The 25,348-nt window shown below is 41.4% G+C and overlaps 2 pseudogenes; one reads left to right on the top strand and one right to left on the bottom strand.

The window, feature by feature from the left end:
* On the bottom strand, nt 1-215 carry LOC124974753 (protein C19orf12-like; annotated as a pseudogene).
* Nucleotides 216-25,036: 24,821 nt separating this feature from the next.
* Nucleotides 25,037-25,348, top strand: part of LOC124974761 (STE20/SPS1-related proline-alanine-rich protein kinase-like) — a 5,410-nt pseudogene continuing 5,098 nt past the window's right edge.

The raw sequence follows: 25,348 nt of genomic DNA on the forward strand, positions 1-25,348 counted from the left end.
CTAGTCATTGTACTGAATTTCAGCCTCCAGCTCTTTGGTAACATAGTTCACCAGCATCACCATTAGCTGCCCATAACCAGAGTAGTCAGTTGCACAGCATCTGTGCAATCCAAGTGCCAGACACTGGCAGTGACTTCATTAAAGATCTGCTGCTGCTCAGCAGGAGGCAGCTCTTTTAAGATCTGTGGAATTGGCTTAAACTGTCCACTTGTCATCCAGGCACCTAATAGACCTCCATCAGCCCCCTGGTGGTGAGGAGGGCCTGCCACACATGCCTTTGAGGTCAAGGGCCACTGCATGCCCTTGAGGGACTGAGGCCTACTGGGGCCCCACATCATCCTCCCTGCCCCGCCTGGCCCCCACCGGGCCCCCACCCAGGACACCACCCAGTTCAGACTCTGGCGCGCTCACCAGAGACTTCCCCAGGCCACCACATAGACCTCCCAGGTAAAGGAATTATTTAAGAGCAAATTGAATATTTATTATGGTTAACTGATTCTATGTGGTACATCTAAATTTGAGGTAAAATAAAATATATAACTACTGCTGAAAGAAAAGATATATTGAAAGGGAGAATAATTCAATCTTATTAAATCAAATTTAATTTTTTTTAAATTTGAGTAATAAATAAACATCATCTTTCTTTTGAAAAATTTTCAAAAGTCAAAAATCTTGTATTTCATACAGTTGTTTGATTTTTACATTTGTTCATATTTTATACCATTATGATATATACATGTTCCTTTATTTATTTTTGTACTAGAACCTGAACTCGGGGGTACTTAACACTGAAACACATCCCCAGCCTACTTTTTAAATTTTTATTTTGAGACAAGGTTTTGCTAAGTTGCTTGGGGCCTCACAAAGTTGCTGATGCTGTCCTCTAACTTGTGATCCTCCTGTTTCTATCTCCTGAGTCACTGCGATTACAGGAGTTCACCACTGCACCCAGCCCCAATCTCATTGTTTAAATTGTGTTTATTCTACAGGATATTTTCTAGATAATTAATTTTGAATATGCGACTCCTCATCAGTTTCCTTTTCTTTCATGTTGCTTTATAAAAATAGTCACTATGACTTTTTGACTCCCTAATAACCCTTTAGTTCTCAGTTTAAACTTCTAATCCTTATAAAGAAAGATCAACCTTTTCCAGTGCTGTGTCAAACCTGGTCTTCATAAATTTTGTGCAACTCATATTTCTACAGTGCTTTATTTAAAGCTAATATTTACTGTTTCCTTTACCAAATTTTATGCTACTTGGGAGCAGGAACCATATACAGTTTTCTACTCCCAGGCTTTTGTGTGTGCCAGACACATAATAGGTATGGTGGTACATATTTGGGAAATGCATGAATAAGTTGGGATGTGATACCATTTTATTTTGAAGGCAGGAGTAGATCATTTGACAAGCAATTTTAGGAGAGGAAAGTTTATTTGACACTCAGTTTCAGGGTCTCAGTCCTTAGATGAAGGGCTCCATTGCTCTGGGCCAGAGGTAAGGCAGAATAGCCTGGTGGAAGAGTGTGGCAGAGAAAAGCAGCTCAGGATGTGGCAGTTAGGAAGCAGAGAGCAAGCTCCACACACCAGGTAAAAAAGCTTTTCCCCAGTGACCTAACTCCTCCAACCACTCTCTACCTGCCTTAGTTACCACCCAGTTACTTTTTACCAGTGAAATAATGCACTGAATTAGGTTAATGTACTCATAACACAGTCAGTTCACCTCTAAATGGTTCTTGCATTGTCTAACATGAGCTTTTGGGGGACATCACATATCTAAACCATAACATACAGTAAGTTATAAAAAAATAGAAACAAATATTTTAAAGCTCAAATAGCAAAGTTTTATGTTGCTCAGTCTTTCCATCTTCTTTATGTTATTACAATGATGATTTTATCAGGGTCAGGACTAGAATCAATTTACATGTGTGTCTAAAATAAAAATTTATTTATCCTATCTTCTAAACATGGGTTATTATAAAATTAAAATTAATTTACAAATATCTAAAACAGATTAAACTATAAATTCAGGGATTTTATCTTTTATTCTCATTATTTTCAGTTAGTTTTGTATATGGCTATGTTTCATATTTTGTACTTACTTAGAAGGACATTCATACTTTAAAAAATGTGTCTATTTGTTCCTGTTACAGAACATATATAATAATTTAATCCTTACATTCGCATTAGAAGAATTTTCAGTGTTTGAAATATAGTCATTCTTTTTTTTATTGTAAACAAATGGGATACATGTTGTTTCTCTGTTTGTACATGGCATAAAGGCATACCATTTGTGTAATCATAAATTTACATAGGGTAATGTTGTTTGATTCATTCTGTTATTTTTTCCCTTCCCCCCCACCCCTCCCACCCCTCTTTTCCCTCTATACAATCCTTACTTCCTCCATTCTTGCCCCCCTCCCTAACCCCAACTCTAACCCTAACACTAACCCCTCCAACACCCCATTATGTGTCATCATCCACTTATTAGCGATATCATTCGTCCTTTGGTTTTTTGAGATTGGCTTATCTCACTTAGCATGATATTCTCCAATTTCATCCATTTGCCTACAAATGCCATAATTTTATCATTCTTTATGGCTGAGTGATATTCCATTGTATATATATATACCACAGTTTCTTTATCCATTCATCAATTGAAGGACATCTAGGTTGGTTCCACAATCTGGCTATTGTGAACTGAGCAGCTATGAACATTGATGTGGCTGTATCTCTGTAATATGCTGATTTTAAGTCCTTTGGGTATAGGCCATGGAGTGGGATAGCTGGGTCAAATGGTGGTTCCATTCCAAGTTTTCTAAGGAGTCTCCACACTGCATTCCAGAGTGGCTGCACTAGTTTGCAGCCCCACCAGCAAAGTATGAGTGTATGTTTCGCCCCACATCCTCGCCAACACCTGTTGTTGCTTGTATTCTTGATAATCGCCATTCTAATTGGGGTGAGATGGAATCTTAGGGTGGTTTTGATTTGCATTTCTCTTATTACTAGATATGTTGAACATTTTTCCATATGTTTGTTGACTGCTTGTAGATCTTCTTCTGTGAAGTGCCTATTCATTTCCTTAGCCCATTTGTCAACTGGACTATTTGCATTCTTGGTGTAGAGTTTTTTGAGTTCTTTATAGATTCTGGAAATTAGTGCTCTATCTGAAGTATGATTGGCAAAGATTTTCTCCCACTCTGTAGGCTCTTTCTTCGCATTGCTGATAGTTTCCTTTGTTGAGAGAAAGCTTTTTAGTTTGAATCTATCCCAGTTATTAATTCTTGCTTTTATTTCTTGTGCTATGGGAGTCCTGTTGAGGAAGTCTGGTCCTAAGCCGACATGTTGAAGCTCTGGACCTACTTTTTCTGCTATAAGATGCAAGGTCTCTGGTCTGATTCTGAGGTCCTTAATCCATTTTGAGTTTAGTTTTGTGCATGGTGAGAGATATGGGTTTATTTGTTGAAGAGGCTATCTTTTCTCCATTGCATATTTTTGGCCCCTTTGTCTAGTATGAGAATAATGTATTTATTTGGGTTTGTATCCATGTCCTCTATTCTGCACCATTGATCCACCTTTCTATTTTGGTACCAATACCATGCCGTTTGTTACTATTGCTTTGTAGTAGAGTTGAAGATCTGGAATTGTGATATCCCCTGCTTCACTCTTTCTGCCAAGGATTGCTTTAGCTATTCTGGGTTTTTTATTCTTCCAGATGAATTTCATAATTGCTTGCTCTATTTCTGTAAGGTGCATCATTGGGATTTTAATTGGGATTGCATTGAATCTGTATAGCACTTTTGGTAGTATGGCCATTTTGACAATATTAATTCTTCCTATCCAAGAACAGGGGAGATCTTTCCATCTTCTAAGGTTTTCTTTAATTTCTTTCTTTAGTGTTCTGTAGTTCTCACTGTAGAGGTCTTTCACCTCTTTTGTGAGATTGATTGCCAATTATTTTATTTTTTTCGATGCTATTTTGAATGGGGTAGTTTTCCTAATTTCTCTTTCTGAAGATTCATCACTTATGTATAAAATGCCCTAGATTTATGTGCATTGATCTTATATCCCGCTACTTTACTGAATTCACTTATGAGATCTTAAAGTTCTCTGGTGGAATTTCATTGTTTCTCTAAGTATATAATCATATCATCAGCAAATAGGGATAGTTTGAGTTCTTCTTTTCCTATTCGTATTCCTTTAATTTCTTTGGTCTGTCTAATTGCTCTGGCTAGAGTTTCAAGGACGATATTGAAAAGAAGTGGTGAAAGAGGACATCCCTGCCTTGTTCCTGTTTTTAGGGGGAACGCTTTCAGTTTTTCACCATTTAGAATGATATTAGCCATGGGCTTAGCATAGATGGCCTTGACAATGTTAAGGCATGTTCCCACTATCCCTATTTTTTCTAGTGTTTTGAGCAAGAAGGGGTGCTGTATTTTATCGAATGCTTTTTCTGCATCTATTGAAATAATCATGTGATTCTTGATTATTATTGGTCTATTGATATGGTGAATTACATTTATTGATTTCCTGATGTTGAACCAACCTTGCATCCCTGGGATGAAACCCACTTGATCATGGTGCACTATCTTTTTAATATATTTTTGTATGCAATTTGCTAAAATTTTGTTGAGAATATTTGCGTCGATGTTCATTAAGGATATTGTTCTGAAATTTTCTTTCCTTGATGTGTCTCTGGTTTAGGTATCAGGGTTATATTGGCTTCATAGAATGAGTTTGGGAGGGTTCCCTTGTCTTCTATTTTATGGAATACTTTGAGAAGTATTGGAATGAGCTCTTCTTTAAAGGTTTTGTAGAACTCGGCTGAGAACCCGTCTGGTCCGGGACTTTTCTTTGTTGGTAGGCTTTTGATGACTTCTTCTATTTCATTACTTGAAATTGGTCTATTTAAATTGTGTATGTCCTCCTCGTTCAGTTTAGGCAATTCATATGTCTCTAGAAACCTGTTGATGTCTTCGAAATTTTCTATTTTGTTGGAGTATAGATTTTCAAACTAGCTTCTAATTATGTTTTGTATTTCAGTCGTGTCTGTTGTGATATTTCCTTGTTCATTCCAAATTTTAGTGATTTGGGTTTGCTCTCGTCTTCTCTTTGTTAGTGTGGCTAAAGGTTTATCAATTTTGTTTATTTTTTCAAAGAACCAACTATTTATTTTGTCAATTTTTTGTATTGTTTCTTTCGTTTCAATTTCATTGATTTCAGCTCTGAGTTTAACTATTTCCTGTCTTCTACTACTTTTGGTGTTGGTCTGTTCTTCTTTTTCTAGGACTTTGAGCTGTAGTGTTAGGTTGTTTATTTGTTGAATTTTACTTCTTTTATTAAATGCGCTCCATGAAATAAATTTTCCTCTAAGTACTGCTTTCATAGTGTCCCAAAGATTTTGATATGATGTTTCTTTGTTCTCATTTACCTCTAAGAATTTTTAAATTTCCTTCCTAATATCTTCTGTTATCCATTCATCATATAATAGCATAATGTTTAATCTCCAGGTGTTGGAGTAGTTACTGTTTTTTGCTCTTTCATTTATTTCTAACTTCAATCCATTATGGTCTGATAGAATACAAGGTAGTGTCTCTATCTTCTTGTATTTAGTAACATTAGCTTTGTGGCATAATATACAGTTTATTTTAGAGAAGGATCCATGTGCTGCTGAGAAGAAAGTGTATTCGCTCTTGGTTGGATGGTATATTGTATAAATGTCTGTTAAGTCTAAATTATTGATTGTGTTATTGAGATCTATGGTTTCTTTGTTCAATTTTTGTTTGGAAGATCTGTCCAGTGGTGAGAGAGGCATGTTAAAATCACCTAGTAGTATTGTGTTACAGTCTATTTGGTTTCTAAAATTGAGCAGGATTGTTTGACATACATTGATGAGCCACTGTTTGGGGCATAGATGATTATGATTGTTATATCTTGCTGATATATGCTTCCCTTAAGCAGTATGAAATGTCCTTCTTTATCCCTTCTGACTAACTTTGGTTTGAAGTCCACATTATCTGAAATGAGGATGGATACTCCAGCTTTTTGCTGAGTCCATGTGCATGATATTTTTTCCCTATCCTTTCACCTTTAGTCTATTGGTATCTCTTTCTATGAGGTGAGTCTCTTGCAGGCAACATATTGTTGGATCTTTCTTTTTAATCCAATCTGCCAGTCTATGTCTTTTGATTGATGAATTCAGACCACTAACATTCAGGGTTATTATTGAGATATGATTTGTATTCCCAGTCATTTGGTTCATTTTTAAAATTTTATTTATTTATTTTTTTGACACACCTTGGTTCCTCCTTTATTTGACAGTTCCTTTAGGATAATTCCTCCCTTTGCTGATTTGCTTCTTTATTTTTTATCTCTTCCTCATGGAATATTTTGCTGTGAATGTTCTGTAATGCTGGCTTTCTTTTTGTAAATTCTTTTTGTTTTTGTTTATCATGGAATGATTTTATTTCATCGACAAATTTGAACGCAAGTTTTGCTGGGTATAAGATTCTTGGTTGGCATCCATTTTCTTTCAGAGCTTGAAAAATGTTGTTCCAGGCCCTTCTAGCTTTTAGGGTCTGGATTGAAAAATCTGCTGATATCCGTATTGGTTTCCCCCTGAATGTAATTTGGTTCTTTTCTCTCACAGCCTTTAAAATTCTGTCTTTATTTTGTATGTTAGGTATTTTCATTATAATGTGCCTTGGTGTGGGTCTGTGGTAATTTTGTGTATTTGGAGTCCTATAAGCCTCTTGAACTTGGTTTTCCATTTCATTCTTCAGATTTGGAAAATTTTCTGATATTATTTCATTGAATATATTGTTCATTCCTTTGGTTTGTTTCTCTAAGCCTTCCTCATCCCAGTAATTCTCAAATTTGGCCTTTCCTGATATCCCATAGTTATTGGAGATTCTGTTCATGATTTCTTACCATCTTCTCTGTTTGTTCAACTTTGTTTTCAAGGTTAAATATTTTGTCTTCAATATCTGAGGTTTTGTCTTCCAGGTGTTCTATCCTATTGGTTATGCTTTCTATGGAGTTCTTAATTGGGTTTATTGTTTCCTTCATTTCAAGGATTTCTGTTTGGTTTTTTTTTCAATATCTCTAACTCTTTATTGAAATGGTCTTTTGCTTCCTGTTAGTTGCTCTTTTAACTGTCTATTGGTGCTTTCATTCAGTGCCTGCATTTGCTCTTTCATCTCTTCGTTTGCTTCTCTGATCATTTCAATTATGTACATTCTGAACTCCCTTTCTGTCATTTCTTCTGCCATGCTGTCGTTGGGTTTTATTGATGTAACATCTAGTTTGTTTGGGGGCATTTTCTTCCCTTGTTTTCTCATATTGTTCAGAAATCAGTGGGTCATTAAGATATTGCAGATTTCCTCTATTGACTTATAATGTCCCTGAAGATTGCTAGTATATCCCCTCTTATCCTTCAGTAGCCTGCAGTCTTGGAGGAAGTTGATAATGCGATGCTGCACAAGGAATCTGCCTCTCTAGGGGTGGTGACCCTCAGGTGGGGTATATTCCCCTGATAGTGGGCAGAGGTGCCTCCACGTGTTGACCAATGTCATCCAAAGGGGAACTAGGCTGCAGGCTGAGCCAAGGCCTGTTTGAGCCTGTGTCTCTGGTTTTACCATCCTTGTGGGAAAACCTCACCCGCAGGGAAGACTCACCCAGTGGGGAGGTCTCCCTGGTCAGTTCACCTCCTAGAGGTTCCCCTCAATCTACAACTACCCGCCTGGGCTGGGCTGACTTCCTCTGCAATGTTCCCAGGGGCCCGGACCTACCTCCTGGGCCTGGGAGCCTCACCCTTCGCAGACGAGTCTCCTTAGGCTGCCTCTCCTCAGAGAATCTGCCCACAGTCCTGAAACTTCGCTCAGGTCATAGGGTCCTGAGACCCTGCTCTGCACCTAATCGCCTGGCTATGTGGCCCCTCCTCTGAGCCACCACCTGGAGCCCCGTACAATAGCTTCGAGACCCAGAGACCCGCCACACACCTCTTCCTCCGGACAGCCGCCCTGTTTCCGACGCAGTCACTAGGAGTCCAAGCAACTCACTTAGCGTCTCCTCCTCCCGCCAACCGCCCGTAGCCCTAGGCAGTCACTCTGAGTCCATGTGACCCGCCCTGTTCCTCCTCCTCCTCGGGGTAGCCCCCCGGGTGTTCAGAAGCGGTCTCTCGGAGACCAAGTGACCCACCACACTCCTTCTCCAGGCAGGCCACCGGTGTTCCGGAGTGGTCGCTTTGAGTCCAGTCAACTCACCACTCGCCTCCTCCTCTGGCAACCTCCTGTGGCTCTGATGCAGTCACTCCTAGACCAAGCGACCCACTGCACTTCTCCTCTTCCTCCAGGCAACCCCCTGGGTGTTCAGAAGCGGTCGTTCTGAGTCCAAACAGCTCAAGATGCAGCTCCTCCTCAGACAGCGCCTGTAGCTCTGATGCAGTCACTCCTAGATCAAGTGACCTGCCTCACTTCTCTTCTTCCTCCGGGCAATCCCCCAGCATTCAGGAACAGCCGTTCTGAGTCCAAACAGCTCGCCACGCAGGTCCTCCTCTGGCAACTGCCTGCAGCTCTGTTGCAGTCACTCCTAGACCAAGCGACCCGCTGCACTCCTCCTCCTCCTCCGGGCAATCCCCCAGTGTTCAGAAGCGGTCGTTCTGCATCCAAACACCTCGCCACGTAGCTCTTCCCCAGGCAGCTGCCCGGAGCCCCAGTGGTTGCTCCGAGTCCAAGCACTGTGCTGAGCCGCCTCCTCTACGATGATCCCAGTTGTCTGTGTCTACAGCTCCAGTGGGGGGAGGGGCGTCTCGCCGAGCAACTCTACTTCACAAAGTTCCCTGCGTTCCGCTGCTACTGCCCATCCGGGACGCCTCCCCAATGGGAGAGACTCACCTGGCGGCTTTGAGTTGGTCCCAAGTCTCTCACTATCTCCTCCTTTGAATCCTGCATCCTGGAGCAACATGAAATACAGCCGCCCTCTAGTCCGCCATCTTGAAAAGCCCCCAAGATAGTCATTCTTATTACTTCCTCATAAACAAAGTATGGTAAAAACATGTTAACTAATAAGAAATAACAGACTTTCCCTCAACTGTGTGTTTTGATGCCAAATAATACTATTGAAAAATAAAAGATAAAAACATTTTGCCAAAGAGTGAGAATAAAATCCCTGAATTATAAAATTAATTTTGAAAACAGCCGAGGCTCTTATCTTACTGATTCCAACTACATAAAGAAATGTTATATAGTTTTTAAAGAAATTATTTAAATATATTTTTTAAATAATCAAATTAATCACATAAGCAATTTGACTAATAATGGTACATTAATTGCTTATTTTAATGGATAAGATTAATTATCGATCCTCACCTGAGGAAAATCCTAAGGAACTAATGTGTTCTTGAGTTTTCAACATTGACTTCTTTAGCTTTTAAATCAGACTCACAGTCTAATTTTTTTGGGAGGATGGATTTAGTCATAGAATATATTTGCAGAGCTATGTTTCACCTTCTTGATATGGAAATATGAAAGAAAAAACTTTGAGATATTCCTGCTTATGATATTCTATATCACAAAAAAAATTAAACACTATAGGCTTCTATGTAGATATTTTATAACACTTTGAGCAATAAATTAAATATTGCTTAAGAATGTTACAGAAATTTCACAGTATGAATTGTGAAAAATCAAGAAAATATGTGTAATCTATGAATTTTTTTATTTTCTGAAGTTTATTATTAGAAGGGATGACAGAAAGAGAAAAGGAACCACAGACTCCCACCTTCCCCACATGTGTTCTCCAGCCAGCTGCAAGCCTGCCCCAGTTACCCCATACTTCCCCTCTGTCACCCCATGAAAAGAATGAGGCACTGAGGACCTAGGAACCAGCCACTTCTCTTCCTCCTCTGTCACCAGGTTCTGTCAGTCAGCTGAGTACAGTTGATCTTAAATGCATCCTTTTCCCCAAAGCAGAAGCCCCACCCAATGGGGCTCATTGAAACCTCTTATTTTTAGTTTCCAAGAAGTTTTTGGCATTTCGTACTTTATTTAATCTCATTTAATCCTCACAACCTTGAGGGGTGTATATTTTCCCTGTTTTTGCAGCTAAGTCACCTGAGGCTCAGAGAAGGATGACACAGTTAGGGCTTTTGTTTCCTGACCATGGTGGCTAGTTAGTTGCAGAGTGAGGCTCAGCCTGGGTTTTCTACCCCAGGAAGCAAACAAGACCCTGTCTGGGGCCATTTTCAAACTCAGAGAACAGTGCAGGGTTGGGACAGCTCTACTATCCTCCTTACTGCTGAGCCCCTACTGGGAAACCCCTGGATAGAGAGAGCAGCAAGCCCAGAAGAGAGCAAGGGAGACACAGGTGGCTCCCTGTTCTTGCACAAAGGGGCCTGCACTGGGTGCAGACTGAGGGTCCTGAGGGCCTGCAATCCTCTGTCCTGGCCTTATTTAGCTCCCACTCTTTACAGATGGGCTCTGCATTAAATATGAACAATGATTTCTGGTTTCCAGAAGCACTTGACTGGTGAAATTCCAATAATCTATGGGCAATTTTCAGCTGAATTTGTGAAAATTATTAAATTGAGACCCAGCATCTGACAACTTTTCATTTACATTCTTTAGACCTCCTGAAAACTATTCCCATGCATGCAAAAAATAGCTGACTGCCTGAGACATTGTACCATCATAAGGGGAAACTGCCCAGTTCCTTTTTTATTGTTTCTTGTGATTTCTAGTCTCATAGAGTTCTAAAATCTCTTCATTTGCATCATCTTCATGGTGTTTGTCTTATGGAGAGTTCCAAGTTAATGCCTTCCCTCATGGACCATATCAGATGTCCCCTCTCATGAGGTCTGAGTTGGTACTCAGGTGCAGGATCCCTTGGAGTTGCTCTGAGTTGTGTCTGCAGCCTCTGGTAGTGGGGGAAACACTTCATTTGGAAAATGCCCCAGAGCTCTCTTCTGGCCTTCAGAGAGGAGGGGGTTGCAGATGAGCATCATCCTGTCCCCTGCACTGGCATCTCACAGTGAGGCTTGGTCTAAGCTGAGCAAGTCCAGGTGATGTGGATGAATGCTTCAGTGTAAAGCTGCTGGTTTCTCATTTTGCAGAATGATTTTGGCAGTTTAGTGATTTACTTGGGGTTATGTCACCAGTGTCTGGTGTGCTAGGCTCTGGGGAGTTGGGTGAGTGGTTCAACATCCTGAACACAGCAGATGCACATAGAAGCTGGGCAGGCTAGTTACCACATCTGTCTGGTAGAGTGTTGTTTTGTTTTTATAGTGCTGGGGATTGAATCCAGGGCTACACACATGCTCAGCAAGTGCTCTTCCACTGAGGTATACCTTCAACCCTTTGTAAATTTTATTTGAGAGAGTACCTGAGTTGCCTAGGCTGGCCTTGAACTTGTGATCCTCCTGCCTCAGCCTCCCAAATAGCTGGTATTGCAGGTTTGCACCATGCATTTGGTTGTCTAGTTGGTTGAGTTCTTACCTCTTCTTTGTAGAGCTCCTGCCTAATGCCAGGCAGGTGTTGTAGTGCTGGGCTACAGCAGGAACCAAGCAAAGTCCCTGCTATCACGGAAGACACCTTCTATGGTGGCTCAACCAGGCAGTTTACTTCTGACTCACACCCAGACCTGGCAGGGACATTGACACTGAAGAACCAACGTGGCAGCTTGTTCAAGGTTAAAACAACCACTGTTCTCCTGGTCTTCTCTCAAGAACTATTTTCTTTCACGTGTGTCTCCTTTCTGTGAGTTGTTTAAAAATATGACTTACCAGGCATGGTGGTGTATGCCTGTAATCCCAGCAACTTGGGAAGCAGAGGATTGCACGTTGAAGGTCAACCACAGCAATTCAGCACAGTCCTAAGCAACTTAGTGAGTTGTGTCTTAAAATAATAAAAAGGGCTAGGGATGTAACTCAGTAATAAAATATCTCTGGGTTCAATTCCCAGTCCCCCAAAACATAAAATAATAAAATGTTGAGTTATTTTCAAGTAATATTTTTGTCACCCAAATGACTATTTACAAACAGAGAAAACTCTGTTTATAAACTTTGATGTTATGTGCATTTGGAATCTGGGTCACTTGCTGCCTATCTGAAGGCCATTAAAATTAGGACAGTCTCATTTAAATCTTTGACTCATAATATTATAGGTTTACAACCCCACATCAAAGTCTCAGACTTACAGGGACACAGAGTAGACTAGAACATGCCATTGCATCAGCAACATCAGCAGAGGCAGGCTGTATCCGGTTCTGCTTTCAGGAGAACACTGTATGCCTTTGTGCAGTGAGATGGGAAGAAGTGTTTATCATGGCTTCTGTACTTGACTGTCAGGAAAAGCTTTTTCCAGCCAGATAATGGGACAAAATAAATTTATCAGTCAATAGTTTCCATTTGTTAAACTAAGGGGTTCACATCTGGGAGGGTGGCCAGGTTGAGTTTCATTGTTTCTGTATCTGCCTCCTGCAAACCTGTCTGCTACTATAGCCATTGCCTGAGCTCTTCTTGGGTCTTCTCTGAGTGTTCTGGAAACTCTGCTACTAATATGGCATTTGAAGGGAGTTCTTGTCCTCATTCCCTCTCTAGCTGTGCTTTTAGCACTCTTTAACTACCCCTAAAGCAAAGTCATCTGCCAGGACTTGTTGAGGGGGTGGAATTATCTGTCTTCTCTGTATCTTTAAATTTTTCTATCTGGTTTCAGGTTTAAGTTAGGTGAATAAATGGACTGAAGAGAAGATAAGGCAAAATTGCCATGGTCTTGGCCTCTCCCCCTGGGCTAATGGAAACCTAGAAGAAACCCAGCACCAGGTGAGCAGGAGAACCCCAACCCCAGTGGAGTTCATTTCCAGATGTGTCAGAGAAGTAGCAGAGGTGGCATTTGCCAGAGATGCTGACCTCATGCCCTAGGTCGAGGTACAGGATTCTCAGTCTATGCCTGACTAGAGGTGTTGAAACTTCTTTGGAATTCCTGAATTATGTGCTGCTGCTCCTCATTAAACTTTAATATGAAATTATTTTCTTTATAATAGAAGTAAAACAATAATTCATGATTATTAGATTTAATATCTTTGTAAGTTTCCCGTCATAGCAACACATATACTTGACTCTCTCCTATGGTAAATCCATCCCTCTGCTTGTATACAGTTGAAGAGCAGTTCCTTGTCATGCAGCTCTGGAGAATAGAAAGATCCCTATAGTTATGGCTTCCTTTGTTAGGTAGTAGGTGGAGAAAGATGACTGCTTCTAAGGTCACACACTCACCCCCTTAACCTGCATGTGACCCCTGTGCATATGGTACTAGGCAAAGGGGAGGAAGGAGGACAAGTCAATCAAGGCTCCTCCTGGATGCCCACAGCACTGAGAAGGTGCCATAATCTCCTGGAATGTTAAGGCACTTTACTGTACTTTTAAAATATTAAAGGGAATTTAAAGAATTAACTCTGATTTACTGACTGCAAAAAATTAAAATTTATATTGATATATTGATTTACTATTTTCAAATACTTTTACCCACTGAATTTTTTTCTTCAAAATACCCTGTGAAGTCAAAGGATGATTACTGCCTTCACAGAGAGGGAGCGCTAAGGCACTGAGTCTTACCAAGTCACAGGGCAGCTCAGTGGCTCATTCCTTGCTCAGCACTGTCCTAAGTCTAAGGCTCTCAATCTTAGAATGCTCTTCTTTCACTTTGGAGAAACAGCAGGACAGGATCTCCATCAGGAATTCCAGTTGTCTGGTCCTCAAGGTGCCCATGCAGTGGGCATGGCCAGTCCTCAAGGAGGAGTCCATTCCAGTGTGCAAGGCTGTCTCAAGGGATCCATATGAGTGGATGTGGGTCATGGAGAGCTTTTCCAGTAAGTCCTGGCCCTGGGGAGCTTGATGGGTGATTAGGCAACTGAACCATCTACAAAGGCTGCCACCATCCTGAGAGTGTGGCCCCCTCTTCCTTTCCCTGGTCTTGTCCTTCTCCAGAGTGACTCCACTACATGGGCACATTCCCATCCCCTTCACCCTTCTGCCTGGGGACATGAAGAGAACCTTTTTTTTAAATCAAAGCTAGCATTTTTTGGTTACAGAAGCTATAATTTACTGGGGATGATATGACACTTCAAGCCCACAAAGAGATATCTGGAAATAAAGATTCTTTTCAGACCTTTAAAAAATATATTTAGGGTTGTGTACCACAATATAAGCAAAAGTCTGTATTGTGTAACAGCCGACACTGACTTCTGGGAAATGGATGACATTCTTCCTCCTGTTTACAGCTTTTTAGGGCATCAACCTTGCTCAAAACCATCCAGCAGGAGGTGTAGCTGAGCACCAACTACAAACTTCCTCTTCAACCTGAAGATTGGTCCTACCAGTCATTGCAGCGGTGACCATCAGCCTTGGTGAGAGCAATTGGTGTATGCCCAGTGTCCCCAAGTGTTTGAACGACTGCTCTGATGATGTATGATTTGCTGTCACAAAAGATTCTGAAGTCACAATTAGACAATGAATGACACTCATTCATTTATTTAGATTAATAGAGCATCTACAGAAGCTGAATGCCAGCCCTGGGGATAATAATTAAGATGCTCTCAGACTTGTGAATCATCTAAGTCTCTGAGACTATTACCAAGTGAGTGGTACTAAGGTGGAGAACTCAGGTGCTGGAAACTATGGCAGTCTGGAGCCAGAGCAGGTGTCCCTTACCCTCATGCTTCCTCCTTCTACCACCTGGCTCAAGTCTCTGACTAAGGGGAAGCACCTGAGAAGACTCAGGCCTCTACTATTTCCCCAGTCACACAGCCTTCCAGTGAGTGCACCCTCTGGGCCTGTCCTCTGGGCTGTGACTTTCATGGTTGGGAATTGTTCTACCAGGCCTGCATGCCCCAGGGCACTGGAGCAGCCTGCAGCTCCCCTCACCAGGCCTTAAGTGTCCACTTCCAGCTTCTCTGTCACCTGCCTCTTAACAGAAGATATTCAATGAAACTAACAAAGTCTTTGAAGTTGAAGGTTAAGGACTTTTCAGTAACCTTTCCTTTCCTATATGTAGAGGAACACTCAAGTTTCCCCTTGAGAAATTAAATGTCCTCATTGCCTAGGGTTATAATTTATTATTTATTATAATCACAGTGTTAAGTCTGTCCAACACTATGGCACTGATTTCCAACATGCTCAGAAACTGTCCCTTTTGTTCCAGTTAATAACTTATAAAGGAGACGTGCATACACTAGCATAAATCCACACTTTGTGCTGATGCCTGAACAGGAGGCAGCAAGGCATTCTTGATATGCCACCACAGCTGTGGCATCTGCCTCTACATGCTCTCTCTGTGGGTTCTCCCTGGTTCTAGTAATTCTTCCATGTTTGTATTTACCACGAGATCCAGTCCTTTGTTTTATGTTGCCTCACAAATAAGTCTGTCTGTAAGTATCGGGCTTTACATTTTTTTGAGCTTTCACTTCAGTATATCAGCTTCTAAGGAGGTGGGATTAGAAGTTGGATTGAAAGACTGGGAAAAATCTTGAAAAGAGAGAAGCAATTTTAAAGCAATAGAAACCTCAGAGGTTTAAACCCTTTGCCCAGAGGGTCTAGAAGAGAGAAGATGTGAGGAAAGCATGTTGGAGCACAGTGTGGAATGAAGTGTCAGACTTAATGTTAACAGTGCCACTTGTGGAACTTTGCTGGAAGGAGGGACAGCTTGGATGGGAAAAGGAAAAGAAAGAGACAAGGAAATAATTGATAAGTATAAATAGAGGAGGTCTGTCCAGTGGGATGAGCCTACAGGAAGAAGAAAGGAATTCTCATAATAAAACAATAAAAACAAGTATAAAAAAGATCTTGTCATTTGGTACCTATTGCATGTGAAATATGAAGACCAACACAGACCCACATTCTTTGGTAAGCTCCTATTGTAAAAACAGAATAGAGCTTCGTAGACAATTTGTATGACTTCTGTGTTACAAATGCAACCCATTCTGATACAGGAAAGATGAAAATTTGAGCGAGCTGGTTAAGTAGGCCTACATGGAGATTTTCCAGGAAAATGATGTAGAAGATATACACCACAGGGAAAAAATAACTGCAGTATTATGGACAGAAAATGTGATAGTCCTCTCTAGGGTTATCCATAGAGCTTCTTCTACCTATACTGTGGTATTAGAAGAAAGAACAAGACTGCTTATTTCAAAGAGAAAGCTCTTTCTGTCTGTGGTGTTATGTCTTGGGGACATGATTTGACAGGTGGCATATCCCAGATCCCTGTATTAATAAGCCATGTGTAATGAGGCTCCTATTGTTTCCCCTTTCATTCCTCTTTGCTCTTAATGACACTCCAAAGCTTTCACTGGGGGCCCTAATCCATCAGCATGGACCAGCATTTTTCAGGGTTGAGACAGCTTCTTTTATCTTGAGAATATGCCCAGTGTTTATTACCAGAAAACTAGCAGGATGGCTTCAGTTTCATAGAGACATCATTTTTTGTACATTAATCCATTAATGACCACTGACCGGTTAGTCTTATTTTAAAAAGGTATTTTTATTTGGCCTTTATTCTCTGTATTTATTTTTATTTTCTTTTGTGATATGAAAGATCTTTGTGACAGCTTCCACGTGGCTAATTATATGTGTATTCAAAACATATAATAGTACCTGGGCACATTCATGCACAGATCCTGAAAGGAGAACTTCCCTAGCTGGTGATTCTGAAAAGTCATGAGTTTGGAAATGTTTAGGGAGTAGCTAGTTATCCAGGAGCGTCTGATGTATCCTCGAGAAGCAAAGGCAACATCTTGATTCCCTTGCTTCAGGCACCACCATGATGGCAAAGCTATGGAAAGGGCCTGACCTGAGTTGTAGAAGGCCCTGGGATGCTTTTCAAAGAAGTCATATGGCATTGCACTCCCATGCCCTGCCCTTCTTCTTTCTCTGCAGCCTCCGTCTTCTTTCTCTCCATCACCTCCTGTGATGTTGGTTGTGCCTGCCTGGTTTCAAGAATTCTGAAGTTCCACAAACAATACCTGGGTGACAGCATTGGTGGAAAACCCCAGTGATTTTGAGCTCAAGAGCAGTGTAGTGCTTCCAGCAGCAACCAACTTGGCCCTGGAGCAGCATGTTGCCATTGAGCGAGGCCCTGTGGGTAGAGTCTTACTACTCAAGGTGGAAGCACAGTGTCCCAGGCCATTTCCAGACAACTCTCCAGGGCCTCTCTTTTATAAGCTACCTGTTTGAACTAGTATCAGAAATTTGTGAAAAATCATACTTTTGTGTACCATCTATGCATGGTTGCTATGGCAGAAACAAGTATTTGTCTCTGGTGTGCAAACACGGTGGGCTGTCTTGATTCTTTTTGGTAATTTTCCCTTCAGATTGGAAGGCCTCACCAGAGATGCCCACTCCATAAGCAGGTGCGTAGACTGTTTAAACATGAATATGACTTTGTACATAGCAGGCCAGCTAATTAAAAATGAGGCTGGTTTGGGTTATAAACAGATTATAATGAGTGAGTTGGACTATAGTTGATGATCTATTGAGAGCATAATTTAACATCAGTAAGGGATTTGTGCACAAATCTGAATGTTGAGGCACTGAGGAGAAGGGGGCTGAACTCCAAATATCAAAAATAGAGAAAGCAAGTGCTTTCTGCAAAGCTTGTAAAGATACAAGTTTATGGGAACATTTTATCATAATGATTGACTGTTGAACATATGGAAGATAGTTCTGCAGACACACCGTGTCTAGGTTATAGCACCAGAAGAGGTTGCATGGTACCATGTTATCATGTATACCAGCTTTCCCAGGCACCTCAGTCCTCTAGGCTTGATCACCCAGCCATCCAGTAGTTCTCATGGTAGAGAATCTGTTATGTTCATTGTGTCAGGTCCCAAGAATAAACAACTGCTTGTCTCCCCAGTTATGCCATTTTAGTTGTCAAAGTCCTGAATTGTCTCCATGATTGGTCTCGTAGAGATGCTTTGCCCAGACTCTGTGTGTGTGGTGGTCATTTCAGAAGTCAAACTAGTCTGTGGGGTGCTTATGAAGTTGAGGAAGCTCTTAGGTGAGAGAAGCATTGCATGTAATATCAAGAACAGAAGGGCCAAAGTGGTCATCTGGTCCAGCCCCTCATTTAACAGAAGCCAGTACTGAAATAGGACTCACTGGCAGCCTTCAGGATTGGAGCCGAGATCAGAACAGTCAAGATCTGACCTAGATTTCAGACCATGGCAATTTCTGTTTTTATTATCAAAATTAGTATCATATTTTAAGAAAATAGCCAAGCATATAAGAATGTCATTTTGTAGCTTCTGTTTTAATTAAGGATAAATAGATATTCACATGCACACACAGTTGTCTTATTTCTCCTGACTGCTGGACATTCTAGAGTGTGCTGTTCTTAATCCCAGGCAGTTGGCTCAGTGGTAAAATGCCCCTGGCTTCAGTCCCCAGTAGGAAAGGGAGGGAGGGAAGGAAAGGAAAGGGAAAAGGAAGAAAGGAAATAAGGAAACCACAATGAGATGCCATCTCACCCAGGAGAATGACAACTCTCAGAACCCAAAATAAATAAATAAACAAAAATCAGAGTTGGTGAGTATGTGCAGAAATAGGAACCCATATGCATGGTTTGTTGGAATATAAAATAGTGGAACCACAATGGAAAACAGTATGGAGATTCCTAGAAAAAAATTAAAATAGAATTAATATGATCCAGCTATTCCACTTCTAGGTATATCTCCAAAACAATTGAAAACATGACCTCAAAGAGATACATGCATAGTCATGTATCATATGTATCATGTGACCAGTGATGCATACTCAGGCATCATGGTCAGAGTAGCCAAGAGGTAGAAGTAATCTAAATGTTCACCTATAGATGTGTAGGTAAAGAAAATGTGGTGTAGACCTACCATGTAAATTATTCAGACTGAAAAGAAGATTCTCTCACCTGCGATAACATGATACCTGGAGGACATTATGCCCAGGAAATAAGTCAGACACAAAAAGACACATGCTGTGTGATTCCTCTTAGTATTGAAAACAGTTGCTGAACTCTTAGAAAGTAGAGGAAGTGCTGTTCATTGGGGGCTGGTAGAGAGGTAAGGGAAGCTTTCAATGGCTCTGGAGTTTCAGTTTCTTGAGATGAACAAGTTCTAGTGATATTCATAAAGCAAGGTACATAGATTTAACATTACTGTCTACAAAAAAATGGTTAAGATAGTAAATCTCATGTGCTTTTTACTACAATCACCTATTAAAATGCATTTTTAGTCCTTCCACCTCTGCCCCGGTGTCTGCCCGCATGGTACAGGTTTCTGTTTCCTGCCACTGAGTCACTGCCACACCCTCTTCTCTGGCTCTCTCCTCCTCCTTCCCACTCATGACCTCCTGTTTCCTTTAGCCAGACTGGTCTTTCCCAGGTATGTTGGGGTCTCTGTTTCCTTCCCCTTTCACCCATCACAAAGCCCTGAAAACACATTCAAGTTCCCTGAGGGTTCTGATGGCCTTTAGACTCCAGCTCATGTTGCTTACCCCAAGCTGTACACCCGTGGGATCAGTATCTGCCTGCCTTCACAGCCCTGAGTCCTTGTGCGCCTGGCATCTCCCCATGGGGCCTGACCTCACTTCCCCTCCTGGATGCACCAGGGGCATTCTCACCCTAAACTTCTGTACGTGCTTTTCTGCCCTCCATAAAGTTCTGCCTGCTGCTTTTGGTTGTTTCTTTTCACTCTTCAAATTCCTGCAGAAATGGTAACTTCCCAGGCCTTTCAGAAGCTGTCATCTGTTTCATCCACCTCTGTGCTCCTGGTCCCTGGGCAGCCCTGGAGCACAGGAGGTGCCTGGTCAGTGCTGGAGTGTACAACTGACCTACTTTGAATGAGTGGACCCATCTCCCTTCTGTGTTTGTCCTTCATCTTCTCCTGTACACATTCTAACCACCCTTTAGGGCCCTGTTCAACTCTCTACTGTTTCCTTTGGAACTACCCTGATCCTTACTAGTCCAAATCAGGTTCTTACTCCCCTGTGTGGTGCCTAATATCAATAATCCCTTGGTTTTTTACCATAATGTCATGGTTTGCATCCCAAGCAGATGGCAGCACTCTGGAGTGAAGGTGCTCTGTCCCATCCTGATTCTCATTTGGGTAGTGTCTAGCTCATCATGGGACATAAGTGATTTGCAATTTAATCACCAGAAGATGTGCTGTGAGCAGACTTTCTTCATACTGGGTTGAGTTACTGCTTCTCTAGTGGTTGTAAAATCTACCATGTCCCTAGAAATTGAGTCCCTGTGCCTTGAGGAATACCTTCATTCAATTCCCACCACTCACCTGTCATGTCCTTTTTATGCTACAGTCAGTTTTGCTCTCCTGAATGGCATCTTGCTGCTGAAAGGAAGTAAAATGCTACAAAGGAATTTCTGAAAATGGATTCTTTTAGTAAGTGTTTAATAGGAACTTCTAATCCCTTACACTCTCATCCAAGGAGGCATAGGTGAAAACCTCCCATGAGGAAGATGGTATGAATTTCTAAACATATCTTCAGTTTTTACGTCTTATTTGTTACCAAACTTTTGCAGCATGGAAGCTTCTCTCTGGGCACCTGGACCAATGCAGTGGCACTTTGGGGACCCTAGGATTGCTTAGCATTGGAAGAGCTGTGTTCAGTATCAGACAAGTTGTGGAAGAAGTGTTCCCAAGGGGCCTTAAGTAAATTGCAATTGTGGATTTCTTTTTAATGGGGAAAATGTTCCATTTTGAAGGAACATTGTGAAGGAAGGTTAAACCATGGTAAACTGTAAACTATCACTGTAATTTTTTCTCATGATTGCAACTTTTCTATAGTCAGAGTTGTTTTGCAATCAGGCATTTTCTTATTTAAATACACTGGTTTATTTCAATTCCACTGCTTCAAATATGCTGACGACTTCTGTTGGTTCTACACTGAGAACAAGTGGCAGATATTAAAAAGTCTGATTATAAGCACTGGAGGGGATACAGGAGGCAATGGGGCCTACAGACTCTCTACCATGTGGCTGCAGGGAGAGTGAGTTGTCATAACCACATCAGTAGAAGTTTGGCCTTACCCTCTAGAGGTAAAGGATCACATACCTTTTGCATCTTAGGTATGAGGCCTGAAAGCAGTGCTTGCCTATAGGGGAGAATGATCAGAGCTGTGCTATGAATAGTAGCAACATTCTGGAATCAACCCAAGTGCCATAAGCAATGGACAATGAGAAAATGGTGGTAAAGTCCCCAAATGGAATATTTAGGCAGCTTTCATATACAAATTAGCCAATTGAACCCAAAGATACTGCTTTATAAATCTCAGAAATATTAAATGAAAAGTGAGCCCCCCAGATTACCTACAGCCTTATGTATTCTTAATAAAGATAAAAGTAAAAATGTACCACTAGAAGTAAAGATGCATGCCTTAAACTTGTGCAGAAAAGACAGCCTGACATGCTGGTACTGATAGTAGAGATGGCCCTACTTGAGGCTGGGAGGCTAGGGAATGGTAGAGGGTTACTGATAATTGATGTATTTCATTCTCAAGATCCTGATTTTGGATGGTGATTTTGTGGGTGCTTATGACATTATTAAAAATTACCAAATAAATGAAAAAAGGCCATGCAAGAGGGAAGGAGAGCACAAACCAAAGATATGATTAGTGCAATTCCAAAACGATCCCCACCTTAAAAAAAGAAAATCAAGGGTTCTTAAGCAACTCAATTGTAAGAACAGGATTGCAATTATAATACATGGAATCTATCCATAGACTTATTTAAATTACTTGATCTGTTCTTAAGAGTAGGAACCCAAGTACTGACCTATGTCAATGCTACCTCATTAACCCAATTCAAAATGAAAGTTCAAACACATCTTTACAGTTAAAATTTCTAATTGTGGCTTTTTGTTAATCTAGACCACCCCCCAATTAATCCAAACTGGTAAGATTTCACTTTATAAGACAAATGTTTTTTTTCTTTTTTTTTTATTATTGTAAACAAATGGGACACATGTTGTTTCTCTGTCTGTACATGGCATAAAGGCAGACCATTTGTGTAATCATAAATTTACATAGAGTAATGTTGTGATTCATTCTGTTATTTTTTCCCTTCCCCCCACCCCTCCCACCCCTCTTTTCCCTCTATACAGTCCTTACTTCCTCCATTCTTGCCCCCCTCCCTAAACCTAACTCTAACCCTAACACTAACCCCTCCCACCCCCCATTATGTGTCATCATCCATTATTAGTGATTCATTCGTCCTTTGGTTTTTTGAGATTGGCTTATCTCACTTAGCATGATATTCTCCAATTTCATCCATTTGCCTGCAAAGGCCATAATTTTATCATTCTTTATGGCTGAGTAATATTCCATATATATATATACCACATTTTCTTTATCCATTCATCAATTGAAGGACATCTAGGTTGGTTCCACAATCTGGCTATTGTGAACTGAGCAGCTATGAACATTGATGTGACTGTATCTCTGTAATATGCTGATTTTAAGTCCTTTGGGTATAGGCCAAGGAGTGGAATAGCTGGGTCAAATGGTGGTTCCATTCCAAGTTTTCTAAGGAGTCTCCACACTGCTTTCCAGAGTGGCTGCACTAATTTGCAACCCCACCAGCAATGTATGAGTGTACCTTTCTCCCCACATCCTCGCCAACACCTGTTGTTGCTTGTATTATTGATAATTGCCATTCTAATTGGGGTGAGATGGAATCTTAGGGTGGTTTTGATTTGCATTTCTCTTATTACTAGAGATGTTGAACATTTTTCCATATGTTTGTTGATTGCTTGTAGATCTTCTTCTGTGAATTGTCTATTCATTTCCTTAGCCCATTTGTCGATTGGATTATTTGCATTCTTGGTGTAGAGTTTTTGAGTTCTTTATAGATTCTGGAGATTAGTGCTCTATCTGAAGTATGATTGGCAAAGATTTTCTCCCACTCTGTAGGCTCTTTCTTCGCATTGCTGATAGTTTCCTTTGCTGAGAGAAAGCTTTTTAGTTTGAATCTATCCCAGTTATTAATCTTGCTTTTATTTCTTGTGCTATGGGAGTCCTGTTGAGGAAATCTGGTCCTAAGCTGCCATTTTGAAGCTCTGGGCCTTCTTTTTCTTCTATAAGATGCAAGGTCTCTGGTCTGATTCCGAGATCCTTAATCCATTTTGAGTTTAGTTTCGTGCATGGTGAGAGATATGGGTTTAGTTTCATTCTGCATATGGATTTCCAATTCTCCCAGCACCATTTGTTGAAGAGGCTATCTTTTATCCATTGCATATTTTTGGTCCCTTTGTCTAGTATGAGAAAATTGTATTTATTTGAGTTTGTGTCCGTGTCCTCTATTCTGTACCATTGATCCTCCAAATCCTTTTAAGAATCAGTGGAGAAAAAGTAGATATACTGTGCTTTGCATTTATATTGACCCTTAAAACAAAGAGTTTCCAATTTTACTGTGGATTGGGTAGTATCCCGTTGAAAACTTTTATGAGCATGTAGTGTATGCTAAGCTGATGCTGAGCCTGGAGTGTGAACTCGGTGGCAGCTGGAATTTCAGGCTTCCAGAAGCTCACAGCATGCAATGTGCAGCAAACTATGAATTATAAATATGCCACATGAGAAGAGCTGAGATGAAGGTAGTAACACAGAGACCCTCACTATGTCTAATTGGGAGCAAGAGAACAGTTTGAGGAGTGTCAGAGGTGACATAGGATGGGAGAATGTGTATTCTAATCAGGAGATCCTCACAAGGGAAGGGCATGGAAGGAGCTGGGGAGTGGCTCTCTGGATGTTGAGTGGCCTCTGCAAGAGGAATGTGATCTGCCCTTTGCTGCATGAGTCATGCTTAGCCTTCCCCATCACATTCCCTCAGCTTCTACCTCCTGGGACTCACCTCTTTCTTGCAAGATCTACCAGGTCCCCCTTGCATGGGTGGGTTTGCCTGGCTCATCCTGTCTTGCAGTGGTTCTTCCTTCCAATGTGGCTGGACTCCAAAGGGCAGGCATAGCCTTATCCACCAAGTGAGCACTATAGGCAGAGTTACAGGAATGCATGGTCCATGCAGACTCTGGTCTTAGACCCCTGATTCTCCCACTGGTTTCAAAGTCTGAGAGCAGGTGGAGTTCTGAAGGCTCAGGAAGCTCAGTGCAGCAAGGAGCATAAGTGTAGCTGTTTTTCTCCTGTGAATTCTGATTCAGCCTGCATAGAGTTCCCTTGTGAGTTTCTCCTGACCATTTTTGTAAGTACAGATGTGCATACCTGGTTGGTGTCACCCTTGATTTTTAGGTGTGTTCCCTCCCCCAACAGACTTCCACCATCTTAGCACATCCAGAACCAGACCTCCTCTCAGCATGCCTGTCAGGTATGCTTTTGGTTCCAGTTTTGTTCATGTGCTTTAAACCCATCTTTCTTTCCAAGTTTCTTAGTTTTTCTTAGTTTTAAGGCTTTTGCAACATTTGCCCTAAATATCCCTTTCCTTTATTACCATCTGTTTGTCAGTAACCAACCTCTGTCTGACCTTGCCTTTCTGCTCCTAGAATCATCCCTTGTCTCCTGCTGCAGGCAGGGCTCTAACAAGAACTCTTGAACCTGGTAGTCTTCCTGCCTCCTGCTCCATGGGTGTTTCTGGCCCTCTGCTGCCCAAGGGCTCTTCTGAGAGCTCGCTCTCATTCATCTACTGTCATGGAGCAGCCACACAGAACTGTGGTGACTGAGGGATGCCATCAGGACCCATCATTCCATACAATGTGGTTCAGTCTAGCTTCTGGTGCCAGCCCTCTGTTCCAACTGGACCAGCTTCCTTTGTACCCTCTGTCCCATGCATTTTCCAATGAGCTTGCGTTGGCTGTTTGTTTTGATATTCTTCCAGAGTTTGGTCCTCTAGGGCCCCAGGGTATAGCCCTTTTTAGTAGTCTTCTGTACACAGTGAAGTCAGGAGTTGCTCACACAGTTGGGGAGGAGCACAACAAGGCTGAACTGGCTAAAGAAGAGGGTGTCTACAGGGGGACTCACCCACCTGTGCTTTGCCCTCTCTCCCAACCAGGATGTCGAGAGGTATGCACATAGTATGTGGAAATCTGATGAACACTGTTAGCTAACTAGAATTTGATAGTACAGATAGGCAGATAGGTTCTGTCCCAGTGATCACTGCCCTCAAGGCCAGAGTGAGGACTGACTGGTGATTATCTGGTCTCTACATGGCCAGTGCCTGTCAGTTCCTAGGCCCAAAGAGGACTTGTGGAATGCTGACAGAATGAGGGGACAAGTGGGGGATGAACAAGGCCTTCCCCTGAACACAGTCAACATAGCATCATCAGCATGTGGTTAGCTTGTTGTCAGTGTGACAAAAGTGTGGC

The sequence above is a fragment of the Sciurus carolinensis genome, unplaced genomic scaffold, assembly GCF_902686445.1.
Source record: "Sciurus carolinensis unplaced genomic scaffold, mSciCar1.2, whole genome shotgun sequence".
NCBI classification, from domain to species: domain Eukaryota; kingdom Metazoa; phylum Chordata; class Mammalia; order Rodentia; family Sciuridae; genus Sciurus; species Sciurus carolinensis.